Here is a 25,846-nt window from a genome sequence, read left to right as displayed (position 1 = left end):
TTATAGGGCATAACATCTCCAAGGATTTCCATATCCCCACACTTATGCTTTAGCTCAACATGTGCACTAAGAATCCTTGATACGATAATCGCCACCTTATCTTGGCCAAGTCTTCTAAAGTGACAAATAGAATTTGGATCACTTTCATGGATTGTAGCAAATGCAACTACTTCTCTTTTGCAACATAAAATCACCTCCATCCCCGGAATAAATTTTGTAGCCATCTCCTTTGTGAGTTTCCATTGCAAACAAGCTGTAACAACCATTATAAAGAACATTAATCTCTTCTCAATAATCTACTTTATTAATGATTTAAAAATCCAGAACTTGTTTGAAAATTTAATTAGACACTAACCAATAACAACCGTAAATCAATAACAACCCTAAACCCTAAACTAAAAAAACCCTAAACCCTAAACCCTCAACCCTCAACCCTAACCAATAACAACCCTAAATCCTAAACCCTAAACCCTAACTCCCAAACCCTAAACCCTAAACCCTAAACCCTAAACCCCAAACCCTAAACCCTAAACCCTAACCCCCAAACCCCAAACCCTAACTCCCAAACCTTAAACCCCAAACCCTAAACCCTAACTCCCAAACCCTAAACCCTAACTCCCAAACCCTAAACCCTAACCCCCAAACCCTAAACCCTAAACCCTAAACCCTAACTCCCAAACCCTAAACCCTAACTCCTAAACCCTAAACCCTTAACCCTTAACCCTAACCCCCAAACCCTAAACTCTAAACCCTAAACCCTAAACCCTTAACCCTAATCCCCAAACCCTAAACTCTAAACCCTAACCCCCAAACCCTAAACCCTAACTCCCAAACCCAAAACCCTAAAACCTAACTCCCAACCCCTAAACCCTAAACCCTAAACCTTAAACTCTAACTCCCAAACCCTAAACCCTAACCCCCAAACCCTAAACCCTAAACCCTAAACCTTAAACCCTAAATCCTAAACCCTAAACCCTAAATCCTAGACCCTAACCCGCAAACCCTAAACCCTAAACCACCAAACTCTAAACCCTAACCCCCAAAACCCTAACCCTCAAACCTTGAGCCCTAAACCCTAAACCCTAAACCCTAACTCACCAAACCCCAAATCCTAAACCCAAACCATGAAATCCTAAACCTTAAATCCTATGAGTGTTTTCAAGTAATATCATTTATTTAAGTAATAGTTTTAATTAGAATTCATAAGTAATAGTGGAATTGATAGTTGGGAGGGTGGTAGTGGGAGAAAGGGAGAGTGGGAAAGTGGAGAAAGGGAGTGTGGGAGGGTGGTAGTGGGAGAAAGGGAGAGTGGGAGAGGGAGTGGGAATGGGGGCAGTGGGGGTGGGGGTGGGGGTGGGGGTGGGAGGATGGGAGTGGGAGTGGGAGAGGGAGTGGGAATGGGGGAGGTGGGGGTGGGGGTGGGGGTGGGAGAATGGGAGTGGGAGTGGGAGAGGGAGTGGGAATGGGGGAGGTGGGGGTGGGGGTGGGAGAATGGGAGTGGGAGTGGGAGAGGGAGTGGGAATGGGGGAGGTGGGGGTGGGATGAGGGTGGGAGGATGGGAGTGGGAGTGGGAGGGGTGGGGAGTGGGAGTGGGAGGATGGGAGTGGGAGAGGGAGTGGGAATGGGGGAGGTGGCGGTGGAAGTGGGAGGGGTGAGGTGGGAGGATGGGAGTGGGAATGGGGGAGGTGGGGGTGGAAGTGGGAGGGGTGGGGTGGGAGGATGGGGGAGGGAGTGGGAATGGGGGAGGTGGGGGGGTGGGAGGATGGGGGAGGGAGTGGGAATGGGGGAGGTGGGGGGGTGGGAAAATGGGAGTGGGAGTGGGAGTGGGAGAGGGAGTGGGAGGATGGGAGTGGGAGGGGTGAGGTGGGAGGATAAGGGTGGGAGAATGGGAGTGGGAGTGGGAATGGGGGGGGAGGGGTGGGGGTCGGAGGATGGGAGTGGGAGTGAGAGGTGGAGGTGGGAGGATGGGAGTGGGTGGGAGAATGGGAGTGGGAGTGGGAGTGGGAATGGGGGAGGTGGGGGTGGGGTGAGGGTGGGAGTGGGAGGGGTGCGGTGGGAGGATGGGAGTGGGAGAGGGAGTGGGAATGGGGAAGGTGAAAGAATGGGCGTGGGCATGGGAGTGAGAATGGGGGAGGTGGGGTGGGAGGATGGGGGTGGGAGTGGGAGTGGGAATGGGGTGGGCGTGGGAATGGGGTGGGAGGATGGGAGTGGGTGGGAGAGAGAGAGAGAAGATAATCTAATAGAGAGGCCAATGGGAGAGGAGATAATGTTATAGAAGGACCAATGAGAGAGAAGCACTTAAAACCCTAGTTTTTCTTATATATACTCTCCTTCTCTCATTGTTTCTCTCATTTAAACAAGGAAGAGCAACAGGAGAAGCAAAAAGAGGAGGAAGAGCAAAAGCAAGCACAAGCATAGATTTCAACTTTTTTCCAAGTACTTTTTTTAAAATTTGTATTCTTTGAAATTTTATTATAGAGAGAGAACTTAGAGAGACAAAAGTGAAGGAAAGATTTTTAGAGAGAGAATATAAGAGAGAGAGTCTTGCTGCCTCGGCAGCAAAAGAGAGAGAGAGAAAGAGAGAGGAGAGAAGGGGAGGAAAGAGAGGGGAGAGAAAGGGAGGGGGGAGAGAAGGGGGAGGGGGGGGAAGAGAGGGGAGAGAGGGGGGAAGCCGCGAGGGGGGGGAGAGAGAGAGAGGGGGGGGAGGCCGCTGCCGTAGCAGCGAAGAGGGGGGGGGAGGGAGGGGAGGGGAGGGGAGAGAGAGAGGCGGCAGCGACAGAGGAGGGAGGGGGAGAGAGAGAAGGGGGGGCGCGGCAACGAGAGAGAGGGAGAGGGAGAGAGAGAGGGGGGGCCGCGGCACAGCGAGAGAGGAGGAGGGGGGGGAGAGAGAGAAGGGGGGGGCAGCGAGAGAAAGGGGAGGGAGGCCGCTGCCGCGGCAACGGAGAGAGGGGAGGGGAGAGGGAGGGGAGGGGAGGGGAGAGAGAGAGGGGGGGCCGCTGCCACGGCAGCGAGAGAGGAGGGGGGGAGAGAGAAGGGGAGGGGCCGCGGCAGTGAGAGAGAGGGGGAGGGAGAGAGAGAGAGAGAGGAGGGGGGGCAACTGCGGCAGCAGCGAGAGAGGAGGGGGGGGGACAGAGAGAGAAGGGGGGGCCGCTGCCGCGGCAGCGAGAGAGGAGAGGGGGGGGAGAGAGAGAAGGGGGAGGCGCGGCAGCGCGAGAGAGGGGGGGGAGAGAGAGAGAGGGGGGGAGGCTGCTATCGCGGCAGCGGAGAGAGGGGGGGAGAGGGAGGAGGGGAAGGGGGGAGAGAGAGGAGGGGGGGGGCTGCCGTGGCAGCGAGAGAGGAACGGGGGGGGAGAGAGAGGAGGGGGGGCGCGAGAGAGAGGGGAGGGAGAGAGAGAGATAGGGGGCCGCTGCCACAGCAGCGAGAGAGGAGGGGGGAGAGAGAGAGAAGGGGGGGCAGTGAGAGAGAGGGGAGGGAGAGAGAGGGGGGGGGCCGCTGCCGCGGCAGCGAGAGAGGCAGGGGGGGAGAGAGAGAAGGGGGGGCAGCGACAGAGAGGGGGGGAGAGAGAGAGAGGGGGGAGAGGGAGGGGAGGGGAGGGGAGGGGAGGGGAGAGAGAGGGGGGGGCCGCTGCCACAGCAGCGAGAGAGGAGGGGGGGGGGAGGGAAGGGGGGGAGAGGGAAGAAGGAGGGGGGGCGCTACCACGACAGCGAGAGAGGAGGGGGGGAGAGAGAGAAGGGGGGGCACGGCAGCGAGAGGGGAGGGAGAGAGAGGGGGGGAGAGAGAGAAGGGGGGGCGCGGCAGCGAGAGAGAGGGGAGGGAGAGAGAGAGAGAGGGGGGGCCGCTACCGCGGCAGCGAGAGAGGGAGGGGGGGCGGAGAGAGAGAAGGGGGGGCAGCGAGAGAGAGGGGGGGGAGAGAGAGAGAAGGGGGAGAGGGAGGGGAGGGGAGGGGAGGGGAGAGAGAGAGGGGGGGCCGCTGCCACGGCAGCGAGAGAGGAGGGGGGGAGAGAGAGAGGGGGGGGCATGGCAGCGAGAGAGAGGGGGAGGGAGAGAGAGAGAAGGGGGGGCCGCTACCGCGGTAGCGAGAGAGAAGGGAGGGGAGAGAGAGAGAAGGGGGTGGGAGAGGAGGGGGGCGGCAGAGAGAGAAGGGGAGGGGGGGCCGCTGCCGCGGCAGCGAGAGAGAGGGGGAGGGAGAGAGAGAGAGGGGGGGCCGCTGCCGTGGCAGCGAGAGAGAAGGGGGGGAGAGAGAGAGAAGGGGGGAGGCGCAGCGAGAGAGAGGGGGGAGAGAGAGAGAGAGGGGGGGCCGCTGCCGCGGTAGCGAAAGAGAGGGAGCGGGGGAGAGAGAGAGAGGGAGAGAGAGAGGGGGAGGCCACTGCCGCGGCAGCGAGAGGGAGAGAGGGGGAGAGAGAGAGAGCGGAGGGGAGAGAGAGAGAGGGGGGAGGCCGCGGCAAGTGAGAGAGAGAGTGGGGAGCGCAAGTGAGAGAGAGGGAAAAGGTGAGGAGAGAGTGGGAGAGAGAGAGAGAGAGGGGGGAAATGAAGAGGAGGGGAGAGAGTAGACTAAGATGAGAGGAAACGTAGACTAGAGCGGAGAGGAAAGAGAGAGAGAGAAGAGTGAGAGAGATGGACGAGAGATAAAAATTTAGAGAGGAAGGACACAAGAGAAAGTACGATCGAGATAGAAAATCTTACCAATGAAGAGGAGAAATGAGTGGGTGACGATCGAGAAAAGATAAAGGAGCTACGATCAATGAGGCATATGAGAGGAGATTGGTGTGTGATTTAGTCGAAACTTAAACAAACAAAACTATAAACCTTGGTGTTTGATGAAAATTTAGAGAGGAAGGGTACAAGAGAAAGTACGATCGAGATAGAAAATCTTACCAATGAGGAGAAAAAATGAGTGGGCAACGATCAAGAAGAGATAAAGGAGAGATGTTTTGATGGAAGAATTTGGGAGCTATGATCAATGAGGCATATTAGAGGAGATTGGTGTGTGATTTAGTCGAAACTTAAACAAACAAAACTATAAACCTTGGTGTTTGAAAAGAGAAACGTGTGGAAACTAGAATTTCAAATATCCCGCCTTTTTTTAAACTATGAATCCTTGTGTTTGAAAAGATAAACATGTGAAAACTTGAAAATTGTGATAAAAGACAACCTTGTGTTTCAAAAGACAAACGCATGGATGTGAAAAGACAAATGTATGCTAAAAGCAAAACTTGTAGAAACTTGAATTTTAAATTTTTCTTTGTTTTTGAATTTAAAATGAGTTTCACTTTCATTTTCAATTTACTAGTTTAATTTAGACTATAATGCATTTTGTTTTGGAATATAAAAAGTATAATTTTAATTTTATTACATTTTAAATTAAAATTTTAAAAGTAGTTTAACTTACATTCGTTATTATTACTTTAATTTATTTCTTTTTAGGGAGAATTAATATATTCTTCTAGGTAAATATTAAATTTTTAATTTTAAGTCTTGTTTTCTTTATTTTACGTTATTTTTTCATAAACTTTAAGTTAAACTACTTTATAGTTTTTATTATTTAAATTCAAATTTATTAAGATTTTAACTTCTTATTAATGTGAATGTTCAATTCTTATGAGTTGTAAGTAAATTAGTTTTTGAAAATATAAATTTTATCTTTTTTAAAATGAGAAGGGGGAGGGAGAGAGAGAGAAGGGGGGGGCCGCTGCCGCGGCAGTGAGAGAGAAGGGGGGGGAGAGAGAGAGAGAAAGGGGTGGGAGGATGGGAGTGGGAGAGGGAGTGGGAATGGGGAAGGTGAAAGAATGGACTTGGGCGTGGGAGTGAGGATGGGGGAGGTGGGGTGGGAGGATGGGGGCAACAGCGAGAGAGAAAGAGGGGGAGAGAGAGAGAAGGGGGGGGAGAGAAGGGGGGGAGAGAGAGAGAAAGGGGTGTGAGTTTAGAAAAGATAAAATATAAATTTTATCTTTTTTAAACTCACAACCTTAGTGTATTAAAAAGAATAATGGAAAATAGATTTTTTTTTGCTTTTAATTCGCAACCTAAGGATATTAAAAAGAACAATGGAAAAGAAATTATTTCTTGCTTTTCTTTGCTTCGACGGTTGGTGTAGTCTAGATTAGCATAGATTAGTTTGTCCTTAGAGGAGAGAACTCCAAAAAAACCAATCAAAACCATGCTCAAAATTTCCCGACTAGTTCCTAATCGGAGTCAGTCCATTCGTTCACATTCGGTTTCACAGTCACAACAACCCTACCATTTAAGCAACGATTAAGGTTTTTAAACTTTCAAGATGATTGAAAGTTGTATCAGTGGACATGACAGATTATAGTTGTGGAAGTTGACAGAGCATTTTACACTTATATCAGTTGCGGGAGTTGAGAGAGCATTTTGCACTTATATATGACAGACTTCAAATTTGTATTCAGAGATCATTGTAAATCCTTATTTTTTTTCACATTTATGCTCTAAGCCTTGTAAAGCCTTTTAGGCTATTCCCAAAGCATGAAATTGATACTTATATGATTGGGAAGAATAAAAACTTGAGGTGTATTAATGGGACTCATTGTACTTTTGATTTTTCAAAGTAATTGTAGTTTGTCAAAGTACTTAAAATTTGTGTTGTGCTTGAATACAGGATGGATCTTGAGGCTACAGCATTTGTCAATGGTATGACACTGAAATACAATGGAAGAATTTATGCCCCAAAGGACTTCACAAACTGGACAGTTGTTGACACAACAAAGAAAGCATGGTTCTTGGTCTTAAGTAAAGGAAATCTCATTCTAGTGATGACAAAGAGAGAGTTGGAGAAAGATGAGTGGGCATCAAATGTATCTTTCTCAAAGAGCAATTTGATTCAAGGGGGCACCTTAGTAGGAATAAAAATTGAAAAAGGCAGTAGTACAATGATGATTTACACAAAGTCAAGAATGAGCAACAGATCGTTTCTTCTTTCTAAGAAAGATGCAATGCACTTTGTGATGCCGCTGCCAAAAGCACCTAGATTTCCTGAATTGGTTCCTGCATTGGAGATCCTTCAACATGTGTGGGAGGAATTTCCCATTGAGGAAGCAAGAAAAATGCAGTCAAAGATTATCCTTGAATACTTTCAGGGTGTCATCCAACAAGGTTCAACTTCATTGGAGGGACCTAAGGTGCAAGAATCCACACATGAGAAAGGAAGTGATGAGACACGCCATGTAGACCTAGTTCATGGTAATACAAATGAGAGTGGAAGTGGAGTGGATGAGACAGAACACATTGTAGCAATGGATGAGGGTCTTGTACACGTGGATGCTTACAAGAGATCTACATCTGAGACAGGAATTGAATTGGTGGAGACCGGACATGCACATGCATCTCAGACAGAAATTGAATTGAGTGAGACACGACATGCACACACATCTCTTGTTCATGGTATTACTCACTTAGATGGTGTAACTCATGAAGTTGATGGAATAACAGAACAAGTGAAGCCCTTAAGTATACCTGAAGTTGAGGCAATAGAAGAAGAAGTAGGGCGATCTAAAGTAGTTCACATTGAGCCCCTAAAAAATAAACCTCGACGTCAAATGCAAAAGGCAAGTACTTCACAAGCTACAGTTCCAAGTCCTATAACTGGAAAAAGAGGTCGTTCATATACAAAGAAAGGGCAAAGAAGAGAAGAGGAAGAACATGAAGAGGATGCGGAGGGTCTTGAAATGGAGTCAGATCTAGAAGCAGAAATGTTATCAATAAAGAACCTAAATCTTCGCTTGAATGAGGCTGTGATAGATGAGGATCCAGGATATATATGGGGCCAGAAGACTCAAGTTATACATGCTTCAACAGTGGTCAAAGCAAGTGTCTTCACCAACAGCAGGACCTTAGATATAGCCTATGCTGAAAATATTTTTCAGGCTTTGATTGATGGAAAAAAACTAGTTGTTTCTAATTTGGTACTCCGTCCAAGAACATTTTGGCCAGTCATGGGAGATTATAGTCAATCCATCAATTTCTCTCAGCCTATATATTTTGAGATGCAATTCACTAAGTTCCTCAAAAAACAAGTTCCCTCACTTCAAGAAGGACAGAGTTCAGTGAATGATCCAGAATGACATATAAGGGATGCCAAGAGAAATTTCTTAGCTCATTGTACATTTGAGGCAATAGATGGTCAGCACTATGCCTATGCTTGTAATGAGCACTCTAGAGATGCATATAAGAAAGGAGAAATTACTTATCAAACCTTCGCGAGTGTGCCTCAATTTCACTACTAATCTGCATGCATTTGTATCTTCAAGAATGAGAAAAAATATTTGATTGAGTCGGAAAGACTTAATCATGACATTTATGCACTACAAAAAATCACCTCCACTTCAGAGATGTTGCTCAAAGCTAGGACCATATGGAAAACTTTTAATTCTCCTTTGACCACTCTCAAAAGAACTACAACTAAAGTGGAAGCGGATAATCTTGTTGACTTCTACACATGCTTGAGTGCCATTGTACCAAGGGGAAAGCAAGAAAGAGCAGAGGTGATCACAAGCTTTAAGACAGTAAGGGATAGGTATCAAGACTACACAAGCATACTTTTCCGTAGTGATGAAGTTTTTCATGAGATCAAAGACGTGTGTCTTGCATGTGAGAAAGGAGATGTCACATATGAGGCTCCATCATTGATTAAAGAGAAGGCAAAGAAGATTGAGAAAAAAGAGATGACAGCTCGGATGTGGAGGCCTTTAAGAAACCTACCAGACAAATACGCAAGTCTTGCTGCAGAGAAATTAATGTCCAAAGAATGGTTTTTTGGCAAAAAGGATAAAGATCATTGCATGGAAGATTCTCGGGGGGGTCACTATGTATAAACCCTCTATATCACGTGCGTTCAACACCTATTTCTAAAATCCCTTATCTGTAAATTTTTCATTAATAAAATGTAGCCCTTTTCTATACAAATCTGTAAATTTTTTTCAAAACTATTTTAAATATTCCCTTATGTATATTTATTTCCATAAATTTTGGAAATTAAAAAAATCCTTCTGTTGAACTCACGTGATAGGGTTACATATGATGAATGACCCCCTTGAGGGAAGATTGCATCATCCAATAGGTCAAGCGTGATGCAGTAAAGAGTGCAATTGAATATTTATTGGGAGAAAAAAATATTCCAATTAGCCAATGTAAAATTGATCATAACATTGTGAGGCAGATGGCATCAGCTTTACCATCAGCTAAATAGAAGGCTTGGGCGCATAAATGGGTGAAGGTAGAAGATGATGGATCTGAAATTACTCCCTCTATGAGAAGTGACATTCCAGAAAATGTGTATGCATATGCACAAAAAGTCATCAATAAGCACACTCTCAGAAAAGAAAAAAATTTGAACAAGGGCTTTTATTTCATACATGAATCATTTCAGAGTCTGGAAAGAGTGTTGAGTGCAAGGGAGTTTCATTGAATGATTTTTTGTCCGACGACACTGCTTGGGAGAGACCTCAGCTTTTCTTTGTCTATGAAATATCACCGGATGACATCCGTCAACTCCTTGATAGAATATTACATACCACCATTGGTAGAGTGGGACAATGTAATATAGTCATATTTGCTGATAAAGATGACAAGGAACAAATGTCTGCTACCCTAGAAAAACAATATGGCAATGAGCTCAAGATTTACAATGGGATATACTCAAGAAAAAGGGACAAGAGAGAATGCGGTCTCAAGATACAGAGTCTAGAAACCTTTTTCTTGTGCATGAAGAGCCCTTACAATGATCACTCCTTACAAAACAATATAAGAGGGAATGCAAAGAGATTGCAACTACTACTGGAAGAGCATGAAGCTCCAAGTCCCCTCCATCGCAATGCAAATCACTATGAAAGGCCAGCAAAAAGTGCTGATCTTTTAATTAGTATGATGGAATTTTTGCTACCGTCCAGATGGGAAGTCACATTGTGCCGAATGGGACATCTTTTTGAAGCTCTTATCAGAAAAGGACACAATGTAAATATTATTGAGAGCCCTGCTTGCTTGGAATACCTTGATACCATGGCTTCTCTCACAATAAAGTTTGATAAGAAAGGTCTGATCTCACATGAAGAGGATGACATAGAGATGATCATGCATGATGAGAGCAAGAAAGATTATGAAAATGATCAAAGCTCTGGATATAATAGTGAGGACACCAGCGATAACAAGGAAGCAGAAGAAGATGGATATGACACTGACCTTGCCTCTGAAGGTTACATAAAAAGACCACGAAGATATGTAGAGGTATGAAAACTTATGTTTAATTTTCTTTATTCATTTAAAGGTCTTTTTAAATTTATAATTAATTTAAAATTTTGAATCTCATAATTATTTTATCCTTTTATAGGAGAAGGGAGAGGAGGAGGATGAGGAGGACATAGCTTGGAGCAGAGAATATAGAAAGCTCATCTCAAGAAAGCAAAGCTGCTCTGGCTATCCGTCGGATGACTCTAGAAAATAATCATACATTGCAGCAAATGGAGAAGTCATTTCAAGTTAGGTTTCAAGTTCAAGAACAACCTCTTACTTTTATATTCGATGAAGAGGACATTTCAATCCTCATAAACTTCAAGAAAGAGGTCAATGACAAGGTCATAATAGCCATCCTCAGGTTTGACACAAACTTTTTACTGACTTTATGCTTTTGTATTTCCATTGGATCAAATGAACTAATATTCTTTTCTTTTTATTGCAGTATGGTTTTACAACAGCTTCCGCTATATATACAAAGATGTGCATATATGGTCGATCCTCTTGTTTCTAGTGTACTTAGCAATAAGCAGAAGACCATAGATGATGTTTTTAAGTGGTTGCAACCTATTGATTTGACTGCGGCGTGAGTTATCTTTACCGCATATCATGAGGAGTGAGTATCAATCCCTACCTAGCTTATCTCTTACATTGTGGAGGATTATATCAAATAATAATTATTCTTAATTGATAATGGAGCTTGCATTGGAGCTTGGTAATTGTGGACATCTTAGCCAAGCAATGCTTCTTTGTCAATTCAATAGCATCTATCCATGGCAGTGTGTCAGAGTAAGTATAACCTACTTGTGTCATAATTATGTCAATGAGATGCATCCTATACAATGCGCACATTCATTTATGTTTTCTATTTTGATGTGTAGATCTACTCGAAAGTTGGTAGGTGCTATACATGCACTTATGCAAATGGAGGGTGACTTGGAAGATCAAATAGAGTATGTAACATGCCCTGCAGCGAAGCAGAATGATGACCACAGTTGTGGGTGGAGAGTCGGATATAACTGCTTTTTGCTCCTTGCTCAAATTTTTAATTTGAGAGGCAGTGAAACCTCATTGTCCACATATAGAGACTTGCATCTATATGCATTTATGTCATCTATCATTAAGGCATTTATTGATAACGTGGTGGAGCATCCAGAGGAAACATTGGTTGCTACACCCATAAGTTGTCCTGATGTAACCATTGTATTGGACAAAATGGGGAGCTCTTCTGAGGTTAGGGTCATCATTAGCAAGCAACCTCGTGTTTTGACTTTTGGTAGCGAGGAAGTTACAATCCTCTCCGACCCTTTGAAAGAAGCTAATGACAAAGTCATGATGGCCATCCTCAGGTTTGATATGAACATCTCTTGGCTTGATACTTCAATCATTTGATTCAATCTGCTTCTAACATTTGTTTATTTATTGCTACAGTACGGTTATATCAGTACGGTTATATCTCATTTTCCTAGATCAGTACAGAATCGCGTCTATATGCTCGATTCTCTTCTTTCAGCTATACTTAGTGATACCAAGAAGACAGTAGATGATGTTTGTTCAATTCTACAACCTTTAGACTTGGATGGCATACTACTTGTCTTTATGCCATACTATGAGAAGTAAGTATGGTCTCAATCTTTCTTTTACTCTCTTATTTATAATATTGTGTCAATTAATACTTAATATTGTGATAAATCCTCAGGGGGGTCACTCATAATATGTAACCCTATCACGTGAGTTCAATAGAAGGATTTTTTTAATTTCCAAAATTTACAGAAATAAATATACATAAGGGACTATTTAAAAAAGTTTTGAAAAAAATTTACAGATCTGTATAGAAAAGGGGTACATTTTATTAATGAAAAACTTACAGATAAGGGATTTTAGAAATAGGCTTTGAACGCACATGATATGGAGGGTTTATACACAGTGACCCCCCCGAGGATAAATCTTATCGCTCTTTATTGGTGATGTAGTTCACATTGGAGCCTGATAGTATGGGACCTTGATGACAACCATTGTTGGTTTGTCAACTCATTTACAGGTTTTCACGGGGTGTTCAGGTCAGTGTTCTTTTATCATATCATTATGAACATGCATCTTACTATTTACTACATAAATTCACTTTGTCATATGTCATGATGGACAGGTCTGCAAACAAGTTAGTTTCTCCGATTATGAAAATCAAGGAGCATCAAGACCAACCAAATTTCCAGACACGCCTCGCAGTGGAGCAGAAAGACATGTTTAGTAGTGGGTGGAGAATTGCCTACAACTTCATGTTGTATCTCAATGAAATTTTTGAACATGTCTCCATAGAAGCATATACCAAGCTCGAGCTACAAGATTTTGTGGCTAAGACTGTTCACTATCTAACTGCTATCATTGGGAAACAACATGATGGACTCAATGAAGAACCTGAGGGAGCCAAAGAAAAAGAAGAGACAATTCAGTCTCCTTCTGTATCACAGCCTCAAGTAGAAGCATTACAGTCTACACTTGAATTAGAGACTCAATGCATTCTTCCTACACAAGAAGTGGAGACTCAATGTGCATCTACAACATCACATCTTGTAAAGGAGGAAGAGATTAAGTCTATCCCGATTGCACCAGAAGTAGAATCTCAATGTACACCATCCACACAAGTAGAGACTCAATGTACTCTTAGAGAATCACAGCCTCAAGAGGACTCATCAGACTCTATTCAGTTGTAAAACATGTAGAAAGAAACATGAGTCCTTGAAGATTTTTATCTTGTTTGTATTGATTAATGATAGTGTTTTTAAAACTTATGTTAAATGTTGCAATAGATTAGGATATTTTATGATATTTATTCATTACAATACATTAGGTTTTACTTTTTTGAAAGTCTAATTTATTATGTACAATAAATATCTTATGATGAGAATCTAATAATTATATCATTCTTATGTTCCATCACTTTATTTTATAGATTTCAATGTACTCAAAATCTATCATTTATTATGTATAGCAAGTCGAACTTATATTATATTAAAAGAATATCTCATGATGAGATTCTAATAATTACTAACTTATATTATATTAAAAGAATATCTCATGATGAGATTCTATTAATTATATCATTCTTGTGTTCCATCATTTTATTTTATAGATTTCAATGTACTATCACTATCTTACATGTCTCAAATGTCTCCCATTACGGTCTTGCATCCCATCATTTTATTTTATAATGTCTCGCATTACGGTCTTGCATCTAGTCATCTCGCATTACGGTCTTGCATCTGTAGTTCTATAAATTCCCTAGTAGTCGTTCATCTTCTATATCTCACCCGCAGCATACACTTCTTCCACTTTGCTCTTCTTACCTTACTCCTCTCCTCAAGCTTGCTCCTTCCTCTCCTCAAGCTTGCTCCTTCCATCTTGCCTGCAGCCTTGCCTCCTCTTCTCAAGCATACTCCTTTCATCTTGCCTTACATCCTCTAGTTACCTTCCTCACTCTCGTTACCTTCCTCACCTCGTTCGTCTTCTATATCTTTCCTCACTCTCGTTACCTTCCTCACCTCGTTCGTCTTCTATATCTCACTCGCAGCAAAAACTTCTTCCACTTTACTCTTCTTACCTTACTCCTCTCCATACTTCTTCCACCTTACTCTTCTTACCTTACTTCTCTCCTCAAGCTTGCTCCTTCCATCTTGCCCGCAGCCTTACCTCCTCTTCTCAAGCATACTCCTTTCATCTTGCAGCCATTATGGATCTTTTTAAGGTAATTGATTCTGTCGAGCAAGCCATTAGCAGCCTCAAATAATGGATTGCCGAGAACCAAGGAAAGAGAGAGGAGAGAAAGCAAAATCCAGCTCCATTAACCTAGTACGAGAAGGATGACTTTGCTTGTCAAAAGGGCTTAGAGAAGGAAGAGGAAAGAAAAATAAGTATGGCTACTACTGAAATAGATAAATTGCAGTCATATAGGAGAGAGTTGATAGACTTTCAAAGTGAGATATCTTTTCGTGTGGCTCGTTATGGAAGATTTTCCCCCGAGGAAGCGCAAGCCATTCGGAATAAACAAAGTGTTATGCAGGAGAAAATTCATCAATCCTTACTTCTCTTCTATAATTTTAACTACATCGATGAGGAAGAGATGAGCTCAGCTCTTGAATGGGTTGAATTTAGGCTAAGGACTTGAAAATAGAAAATTCATCAAATTGAATGGCTGTAGTCTTGAAAATCTCAGGCTTAACTTTTGAAGGTGTTTATTAACACCATTAAATATTAAGAGAGTTTACAACAACCGAATCTTATTTTTTCATGTAACTTATCTAGGCTGCGTTAAATTTTATAATTTTAGTTTCATGTCCTTAAAAAATATATCAAAAAATGCTTGTTTTTATGTTTTTATATGTGCTTTGAAGATTGGGTTTTTCTTAAATTTTATCTAAAAACTAGTCCAAAAGTATATGTAAAAATGAATTTCCAAAATTAATGAAATAAGTGTTTGAAAGAGGGGAAAAAGAAGAGGGGAAAAGAAGAGAAGGAAGAGGGGAAAAGAGTTTGAAAGAGGAAAAAAAGGAGGGGAAAAGAGCAAAAGCCTAAGAGAAGGAAGAGAGGAAAAGAGATTGAAAGAGGGGAAAAGAGATTGAAAGAGGGGAAAAGAGCATAAGCATAAGAGAAGGAAGAGGGAAAAAGAGCATAAGCATAAGAGAATGAAGAGGGGAAAAGAGATTGAAAGAGGGGAAAAAAGAAGAGGGGAAAAAGAGCATAAGCATAAGAGAAGGAAGAGGGGAAAAAGAAGAGGGAAAAAGAAGAGAAGGAAGAGGGGAAAAGAGATCATAAGAGGGAAAAAAGAAGAGAGGAAAAGAGCATAAGCATAAGAGAAGGAGGAGGGAAAAAGAGCATAAGCATGAGAGAAAAAGAAAGAAAGCATATGCTTATGCTTATGCATGAGCATATAAGCATAAGAGAAAAAGAGAGAAAGCATAAGCTTGTGCTTATGCATGACACATATGAGCATATGCTCATACATAAGCATAAGCATAGGCAAATACATATGCTTATGAAAAGAGGAGAAAAAGAGAAGAAAAAAGAGAGTGGAAAATAACAGAAGCAAGAGGGGAAAAGAGATTGAAAGAAGGGAAAAAGAAGAGGGGAAAAGAGCATAAGCATAAGAGAAGGAAAAACATATGCATAAGATAAAAAGAGACAAAGATTATGCTTATGCTTACGCATGAGCATATGAGGGAAAGAGGGGGGGAAAGAAAGAGGGAAAGAGGGAAAGAGGGGAAGAAGAGGGAATAAGAGAAGAGAGGGAAACAGAGGGTTCTTACACCCATCACTGTAGCTAATGATTAAGGCATTAGTTGCAGGCCAATGCAAATAACTAAAATAACAAAAGCAAAAAAGAGGAAGTACTTTCTTACTTGGAAAAGTCCCGAACCGTGTTTCATGGACTGGCCCTAGAAAAAAGAGAAAACATACCATTTTTTCAGATAACTAGTTAGAGGAAGGAGGAGTTTGGACAAGCAACTTTTCAAAGGGATTGGATGAGTTTAGAGAAGCCTACAAACAAGGAGAAAGCATAAGCCTAGCCAAGATCAACCATATCAAATGTTGAGGATAATATTTTCTTGACATGTTGCAAGAAACCGAGATTGTTGGAAACAAGCACAACAACACAAAGCAACTATAGATGCGCTTGGTAGACGCGCAAAATAGCGGGCGCATCTATAGGCATTGCTTTAGTAGAGGAATTACGGGCGCGTCTAAATGTGCGTCTAAAAGCTCGTCTATTTGCATGTAAATGACCACATCTACGTGCGCGTCTAACTTGAGAAAATACGGGCCCGTCTAACATCGCGTTTATTAGCGCATCTATTTGCGCGTGTATGAGCGCGTTTATTTGCACGTTTACACTGAGAATCAGATGTGCATTTAGACGCCTAAATAGATGCAAACTAGAGAATACAGAAAGTGAGATTTTGGTGTACATCATTGCTTTCCAAACATTGCCCATGATTACCAAAGCACATAATTTTTTGCAAGCCCACATATACAAGAATTAAATGAGATGAGGAGAATGAGACAATATGTAAAATAGTTTTGCCAATATCAATTATGGGGCTACGGTTCAATCTCATCCTCAATGAGATCAACCCTTGCCAAACTATCTACTTCAAAATCCAAACAAGTGTTTAGATCTACAAATACATTCAACCCACTACTACTTGTGCCACTCAAGTGCTCATCGAAATCAGCATCTCGAATGGTAGGCTTATTTTCATGGGTAATGGTCTCAATATCTGTATCTCCTATCTCATGATCATCCTCCTCTCTCGTATGACGGTCATCATCATGTCCATGGCCATGATCATCCTCCATACGCTCCATATTAGTAAATGTACTATACATCACTTTGGAACATGGCATAATAGGTATGACATGCCACCATCTATTATTATCCACCATTGGTTGATAGACAACCTAATTCAAACACAAATACAATCATGTTACTTTTCTTGCATCAAATATTAAAAGCGAGTATTTTTATATGTGTCACAGGACCTATTCACATTGTTGCGGTAGTACTAGTGTGTCCTTCCTACTTTGCCAAAACTTTGTGGAGTCAATAGTTACAAAGCCACTTGCATGGCATTTGATTGTTGCATTAGGGCCTCTTTCCACCACGTCCTTAAACCACTTTACATCCAAAACATACACAAAGAAGCATCGAAAGTCAAGCATAATAATATCTTGGATTATGCCACAATAATCATCCATGGCTCCATTGGCTCCCTCAAAGCTAGCAATGACGCCGCAATCTTGTGTGTTTCTCTTATCATCAATCCGTTGTGTTCGAAAATGCTTGCCCTCACACCATATAGCATTGAACATAGTGCACTACACCAAGAAAAAATCAATTAAATAAGCAATCCAAATTATTGAAAGCTCCTAACTTATGCATAACATTCTATATACCGACCTTGCTCATGCATCCCCTAGCATACTCCCATTCTTCCATTGTGATATGCATCCCCTCGTCTTTCTCTGCTTTCTCCATTTCATCAAGTAGCCAATCCACATGAATATCCTTTGGAAGTGCTCTTAGATACTGAGGGTATGGCACACGAGATCCGTGGTGTGTACGAAAGAGGGCCCTTTCTTCTTGTCTTCTTGCCTTTGCATCCTCGTATCTTGTAACCCATCTTTTCATCACATCACTATTAAGCACGCAAAAGAGGTTGATACTATTATGCAACTCCGTGTCTATTACTTTGTTGCGTCCTTTCCCTTGAGGCACAATAGAGGCCATCCTTAGGTCTTCATCATCTCTCCATAGTCGTGGGAGAGAGCTATCCACATCAACAAAAAACTCAGAAATATATACAAGTGACTCTTGTACCAAACAACCCTTGGCCATGCTACCTTCAGGTCTTGAATTTTGTCTCACGAAGCTCTTCAAGGTCTTCATGAAGCACTCCAGGAAGAACAACCATCGTGCATGTATAGTACTGCATATAGCAATCTCATCCACCAAATGCACTATGAGATGTAGTTGGCTTGTGAGAATAGAATGTGGAAATGTCTCCTCCACTAAACAAACCACCTCCACTAACATAACTCGAGCATTCTCAAGCATGGTGGGATCTATTTCCTTTGAGCTCACATACCTCACAAGCTCGCCCATCTTGTAAATACAATCTTTCACGTCCTTCGATGCACTACGTGAAATGCTAGTAGGTAGTATGAACTGAACCCGCGAGGAGGTGGTTGATTAGTTGCTTATAGCTATTCACTCACAAATTTGAAAGGAAAAAGATATTATGCACATAAAATACTTACTTGGAGCATCTTGTGCCAATCAAGAGATTTCAAGCCATATAATTGCTCTACACCTCTTTTCTTGCTCTTTGTAAAGGCTCCCTTCAAACACCTCATGCATCCAGTGGGAGTACGAATTGTAGTAATAGCGCACTTCACCATCGCCATCTCTAGCTTTGATAACATCCACGGTGCACGAGGTAAAAAAACACGCCCATTTGGTCTCTCTTGAGGCCAAGCTTCATGCATCCTTCCTGTGGTACGTAGATCCTTCCTTATGCCTACCGAATCTCGTGTCCCATTCAAATGCTCCCAAATGGTAGATGCCACATTCTTGAAGATATGCATGGGATCAAGCAGGTTACTGATCTTGAGGTGGGACCAATATGGTAAACGATAAAAGATGGAGTATCTAAACAAAATAAAGTGTTAGCGTGTAATCTTTACTTTCAGCCAATATAGCCAATCTTTACTTCCAGCCAATAGTTACAAACCCTTACCGGCTCATGCCAAGTGGTGGAGGAGTCGTGGAACCGTCCCAAATTCTCATCCAATCTCCCGCGGTGAGTGATTGTTGGAGGACTTCATTCCAAGGGGCAACATATCTAGGATGATCAGGTGGGAGAAATCGATGGTGATTCTCATAGATGACCTTATTCAATGCGTCTGCCCATGAAGCAACTAGCGAAGGACCACAAACAGGACATGCATGGTAACCCGATGTAGTGAGACCTGAACAATAGATGCAATTAAGAGTGGAAGGTGGGTTTAGGGTGCCACATCCTTTGCCTATTCATAATTAAAAATGCAATGCTTACCTGAACACTCGCCATAGCCTGGAAAGTCATGCATCGTCCACATCAAGACTGCTTTACAGTTGAAGTCTCGTGACGAGGGAGGCCTACTCACATCATGCACCTCGATACCTCTCCAAAGTATCTCTAGCTCATCAATCAAAGGCTCCAAATAAACATCAGGGTTTTTGACTTTATGTTTCCCTGGAATTAGAAGGGACAGCATAACATGTCCTTTCTTAATAGCCATAGAGGGTGGAAGATTGTAATTCACCAATACCACTGACCATACACTGTAAGACGTGCTTTTGAGACCAAATGGGTTCACACCGTCCATACCCAATCCAAGTCTCAAGCTCCTAGGTTCTTCCTTGAAGCTTGGCCATGTGTCTTCAATATGCTTCCACGCAGGAGAGTCCGCGGGAGTTCTCCACTTGCCATCGGTTGATCGATGGGAGGAATGCCATGACATGAGCTCTGCAATATATTTGCAGTTGAACATATGTTGAATGCGAGGGATTATGGGAAAATGTCGCAATACCTTACGAGGCACGTCCAAGGTTTTGAGATCTGCTCTATATCTTGCCTCTCCACAAGTGGGACACTCTCTTGCATCCTTATGTAGTCCACGAAACAAAACGCAATCGTTGACACATGCATGGATGCGCTTGTAATCTAATCCTCCAAGAGAGGTCACATGTTGCCTTGCCATATCTCTTGAGGTCGGTAGTTTATTCTCCCTTGGAAGCATTTTACACAATAGCCTGCACGTGAAGACCATAAATGAGGAAAAGCATTCGAGTAATTGACCCATGCGCATAATTCACCATGTTTGCAAAATCGACTTTAAAGCTTACTTGAGTAATGCATTCAAACTTGCATTGCTCCATCCATAGATGGTTTGCAAGTTTAGTAACTCAAGGGAGGCACGTAGAATAGAGAATGTGCACCCCTCAAACAGTGGAGTCGATGCTGCAGTAAAAATATCATCCTGCTCCATGCTATTATCCCTCGCTTGATGGACATATAAATCCCGCACCATATCATCAAACACCTCCTCCTCCACGGCTTCATGAGGTAATGGCGGAGGGCTACTATCACCATCACTCCATGCATCCGTAACGGTCCCTCCTGAAGATCCCACCTCATATCACCGACGCTTCGCCTCCTGATGGCGAGCATAGGGTAACATATGCGGGTGTGGCACTGCATCCTGTATCAAATTAAAACGCAATCATAACTCAAACATATGAACACCCATAGGTATCTCAATCAACCTTAACTTACAAACCCTTACCCTGTTTATGGTCACATCCCATTCTCCATACTTTGAGATATGATTGAGTGTAATCCTGCGTGCACGATACATGTTTCCTCGACATCGATCACATAGACATTTGATTTTTTGCTCCAACCACATTTCGCGATGGTGGATACGGAGGGATTCATCCTCACTGGAGCTACTTGTTGAAGATGAAGACATCCTACAAACAAACAACCCACCGAATTTTCTCTTTTTCAAATGTTTAATTTAAACTCTGTGGCGCGTCTAAAAGTGCATCTAAAATTGCGTCTAAAGGCGCGTCTAAAAGCATGTCTACTCTGTGTATTTAGATGCGCCTATAGACGCGACTATAGACGCGGCTTTTAAACCTACTTTTTAGCACGCCGCTCGCTTTGCTTTTCTTCACATTACTTATACTTCGCGCGGCTTGCTTCCTTCCTTATTAGCAGATCCATAGTTTCGATGCTTAAGAGGAAGGCTCCCATACTTACTTCCAAGCTTACACTTAAGAGGAAAGCACCCACACTTACTTCTAAGCTTAAAGGAGAGGAGGACGAACAAGGAGGAGAAGCAACTTTGAAAAAGAAAGAAGAACCTTCCATACCTCTATCCAAGTAAGTCTTTTTGCAGTTGATCTTGTTTGGAAGTTTGCTCTCTTTAGATTTGTACTTTCTCGTATCCAAGAAGCGCATGATCTGGGTATCAGTGTCACGTTTATGTGTCGGGCACAATGTCCTTGTCTACTTTTTAGGAATCCCGTCTGTCAGAGCGCGTCTATAGGTGCGTCTTAGAGCACGTCTAAAAGCGCATCTACAGGCACGTCTAAACGCACGTCTAGCTTGTTTGCAGACACAGATAGACACGTCGATAGACGCTCTGTTAGACGCTCTGTTAGACGCTCTGTTAAACGCTCTATTAGACGCTCTGTTAGATGCTCTGTTAAATGCGTCTATAGACGCGCAAATCAAACGCGTCTATAGATGCACTCTGACAGTAAGCCTCTCTTTCCTTCCCCTTTCTTCTCAGCTCATCAGTAATAGAAGTTTTTCCTTTTTTCCAGTTCAACATGTGGCCTGGAAGCGCTTCCAGCTCACATGATCCCCGGGAATCTATTTGGAAGGACTTATATAACCTTTTAGGGCACCCTCCTAGTCCTACGGAGTTATACGGGTATACGACAGGTACTCTAAACACTCCCCAGGAGTCGGCACTACAGACTCCAAGCCACCCCACACCGCCTGAGATCACCCCAGCGGAGTCAGCACAGCCGTCTTATGCCCCTTCTTATGCCCCTTCCCCCGTACCGTCTTATGCCCCTTCCTCCATGCCGTCTTATGTCCCTTCTGCCATCCCGTCTTATGCCCCTTCCCCCATGCCATCAGGAGGTCCTTCTGTCTCGCAGAGCCGTCAACGTACTCCTGTGCCGTCGAGACTCGATTCTCCAGCTACGAGTGGTCAGCGTAGTCCCATGCAGTCTCCAGCTACGAGTGGCCAGCGTACGAGCTCGACACAATAGGGTAGCAGGCGTAGTAGAAGGGAGAGCGGTGGGGGATGCATGGCACAGTGCTTTGGGCCATGTGGCAGTGGGGAGGATGATGATTCAAATGATTTAGACGTGCCTCTGGGTGATGGTACGATTTATTATGACATCACTCAGACAGGAGGCATCTTGATGGACGCACGAGGAATGGACATCATGGCCTTCATGCGGTTGGCTATAAGAATTGAATTACACAATGTGGATATGGGATTCTTGTAACTATATAGCATACACGACATACACAGCATTCTGTAAAATTTAAATTTTAAAAAAAAAAGCACGTCTATCAGTGCGTACCAAGAACGGGAAGATTGTTTTAGACCATAAAGAGCACGATGAAAGCAACAAACAAGATGGTTCTGACTGGGAAGTATGAACCCTTTAGAGATCAAAGAATCATATTCAGCTTCCATTGACTCTTTCACTACAAGGCATAGGCCCTTTTCGGACGGAATTACCGACCTTTTTTACACTAAAAGCTTTTTTTGATGGGCGTAAAGGTCGGTATTTACATCACTATAAGCATAAAAAAAGAACAGTCGCTATATAAGCGTCGCTACATAGCGACACTGGTAAACATCGCTATATAGCGATGGTTAACAGAAGCTTTAAAAAAACATTAGTGGGGCTAAGTAGGGTCACAGCAAGCCATGTTTTGCCCCACTAATATCTTTTATTTAGTAATTACAAAAGAATGTTTTTGGTTACAAAATTTTCCTTGTTGAAAGGGTGATACAAAATCGCTCAAATAAACCGAGCGAGAGAAGCATATACATGCCAAAGATATACAACATTCTTTGTTACAAAATTACCCTTTTGAAAAGGGTGATACAAAATCGCTCAAATGAGCCGATATACAAAAGCATATACATGGCAAAGTATATGCAAACTACTACTAATACTACTACTACTACTACTACTACTACTACTACTACTAACATGAATCGTCATCCTCGTCCTTGTCCTCATCCTCCTCGTGCTAGCCTAAATAATCCCTGGCCCTTGTGAGCTGCACCTAATCCCTAGCCCTCGTGAGTTGCACCTGATCCCTGGCCCTCGTCGAAGCTGTATAAGCCTAACCCTCATCGTCACCACTCACCTCCATTAATGGGACGTTCGAGCTTTGATTCTAAGAGTGAAACTATATTAATTGGAAATTACATTGCAACTTAAAGAATAAAATAGTTTAAAAAGTGAGATTAGAAGTAGGAGTAGACTTATACTGTGTGAGCAGCCACCTCAGCCCAATCGACCATTGCTCCCAATGCCTCTTGCTCAATAAACCACAGCTTTGTTCCTACGCCAAAGACATGTCTCGTCTCTGTGTCTGTAGGAAGGCGACCCATCGTAGCTTGTTGTGGGCCCAATTTACGAGAGTTAGATAAAGTCCATGCAATATGTAGTAAAACAAATAAAACAATACATTAAATGACAAGAGCTAGACTTAACACGGTTGCCTCGAATGCCAACCGTCGACCTGCACCAAAGTGCGAAGTACCTACGGAGTCAAGCCATCTCCTCGTAGCCCTCCTCTGAACCTCAAACAATTCGGGATGGTGGTCCCTGTACTGCTTCTTGAAAAACTTCCAATCAGCTTTGTCTGCCCAGCTGGGTTTAGCCTTCCCCTTTGTGATGGAAGTATGCAAGGTTGACCTATGATGCTTCAAGAGAACCCCCATGCGCTCTTTCATGTAATCCGAATTGAACTCCCAATTTGGAGGGTTAGGATATTGTCTTTTCAATTCATCGATGATTGCCTACTTCTTTCCCTCATCTTGGTACCGCCAGTCAGTAGTAGCTATGCCGCTCCTAAAGTGGTGGCTCATCAACCGCCTCATGGTGGCCATCACTACTGAGCCCTTTTTATTTTCAATTATCTCTCCAACAACCGTGATTTCATAGGACAGGTCCTCGATTGGGTAAGGAGGACTCATGGTAGTGGCAGAGTCAGAGCGAGTGGTGTTTGTGCGGGCACTTACAGAGCAAGGACTAGCAGTGGGAGTAGGAGAGGGTAAGGGACCTCATTGGTACTGGGTCTCGAGACCAAGTGGAGTCCTATAGGGATGTGAGTGTGCTGACTCGTCTACATCTCCCGAGTCAGCACAACATAAGCGACCCCTCCTACTCTTCCTTCCCTTATGATGGGCACGCCCAGGTGATGACCCCTCAGTCGAAGGGGCTAGAGGGGATGGCTAGACAGTAGGTCCAGCCATCGGTATAGGAGAGGGATTTACAGAGATCTTCTCGGATAGCAGAGAGAAGAATCTCATTGCCTCCGCATCAGTCATCTATGCAACAAACTCGTCGGGAATCCTGACAAAGCCATGGGCTACTAGCAAAGGAGTTCCCTATGGGGTAGTCACAGTGCTACATGCGAGAGGAGTCGATGGGCTAGGGGTAGTCACAGGGGTAGGCCCCTGAGGTGTCGCCTGAGTGGAATCAAAGTCCTTTAGAGAATAGAGATCATGATGTCTCCTCCTATGAGGGTCTCTGTACTCGTCGGACATGGGACGGGATCCCATGTCTAATTTGGGAGGATTGGTCACACATAGACACAAACACGAAAATAAAAAACAAAAACCAAGAGCAGGTAAGAAGCAGAAAGCATATGAGGGAAAGCATATGCATAAGAGAAGGAGAAGCATAAGAGAAGCATAAGAGAAGGAGAGGGGAAAAGAAGAGAAAGAAAAGGGGAAAAGAGATTGAAAGAGGAGAAAAGAACCAAATATGCATAAGAGAGAAAAGAGAGAAAGCATAAGCATAAGCATATGAGCATATGCTCATGCATAAGCATAAGCATAAGCATAGGCATAGGCATAGGCATATGCTTATGAAAAGAAGAGAAAAAGAGAGGGAAAAAGAAGAGAAGGAAAGGAGAAGGAGAAGAAGGAGAAGGAGACATATGCTCATGCATAAGTATAAGCATAAGAGAAGAAAAAAAATATGCATAAGAGAAAAAGAGAGAAAGCATATGTTCGAAAGAGGGGAAAAGAGATTGAAAGAGTGAAAAAAGAGATTGAAAGAGGGAAAAAAGAAGAGGGGAAAAGAAGAGAAGGAAGAGGGGAAAAAGAAGAGGGGAAAAGAGCATAAGCATAAGAGAAGGAAGAGGGGAAAAGAGATTGAAAGAGGGGAAAAAGAGATTGAAAGAGGAAAAAAAGAGATTAAAAGAGGGGAAAAGAGCATAAGCATAAGAGGATGAGGGAAAAAGAGATTGAAAGAGGGGAAAAAGAAGAGGAAAAAAGAAGAGAAGGAAGAGGGGAAAAGAGATCGAACGAGGGAAAAAAGAAGAGAGGAAAAGAGCATAAGCATAAGAGAAAAAGAAAGAAAGCATATGCTTATGCTTATGCATGAGCATATAAGCATAAGAGAAAAAGAGAGAAAGCATAAGTTTGAGCTTATGCATGAGCATATGAGCATATGCTCATGCGTAAGCATAAGCATAGGCAAATACATATGCTTATGAAAATAGGAGAAAAAGAGAGGAAAATAAGAGAAGGAAGAGGAAAAAAGAGATTGAAAGAAGGGAAATAGAAGAGGGGAAAAGAGCATAAGCATAAGAGAAGGAAAAACATAAGCATAAGAGAAAAAGAGAGAAAGATTATGCTTATGCTTATGCATGAGCATATGAGGAAAAGAGAGGGGAAAAGAGGGAGGAAAACAAAAAAAGAGGAGAAGAGAGGGAATAAGAGAAGAGAGGGCTCCTACGCCCATCACTACAGCTAGCGCTTAAGGTGTTAGCTACAGGCCAATGCAAATAACCGAAATGACAAAAGGGAAAAAGAGGAAGCACTTTCTTACCTAGAAAAGTCCCAAACCATGTTTCGTGAACTGGCCCTACAAAAAAGAGAAAACATACCATTTTTTCAAATAAGTAGTTAGAGGAAGGAGGAGTTTGGAGAAGCAACTTTTCAAAGGAATTGGATGAGTTTGGAGAAGCCTACAAACAAGGAGAAAGATGGGAAGAGAAATACCAAAAAGAGAAGAGGTGAGTCTTCTTTCTTTCACCAAATCTTGTTTTTTGTCCTTAACCTCTGAAAATCAAGCTGAAAATCAAGCATGAAAATTAGCACATAGCCTTAGCAATACAAGGAGAAACATGCTTCAACACTCGCAAAATGAAATCTCACAAAAAATGAATCTACATTGCTTCAAGAGACCCACCTTCTTGAAAAACTTCCTTTCACACAAGCA

The sequence above is a fragment of the Dipteris shenzhenensis genome, chromosome 20 (assembly GCF_047967505.1).
Source record: "Dipteris shenzhenensis isolate YYH24624 ecotype China chromosome 20, Dip_SZ_1.0, whole genome shotgun sequence".
NCBI classification, from domain to species: domain Eukaryota; kingdom Viridiplantae; phylum Streptophyta; class Polypodiopsida; order Gleicheniales; family Dipteridaceae; genus Dipteris; species Dipteris shenzhenensis.
This window is presented reverse-complemented; position numbering follows the sequence as displayed.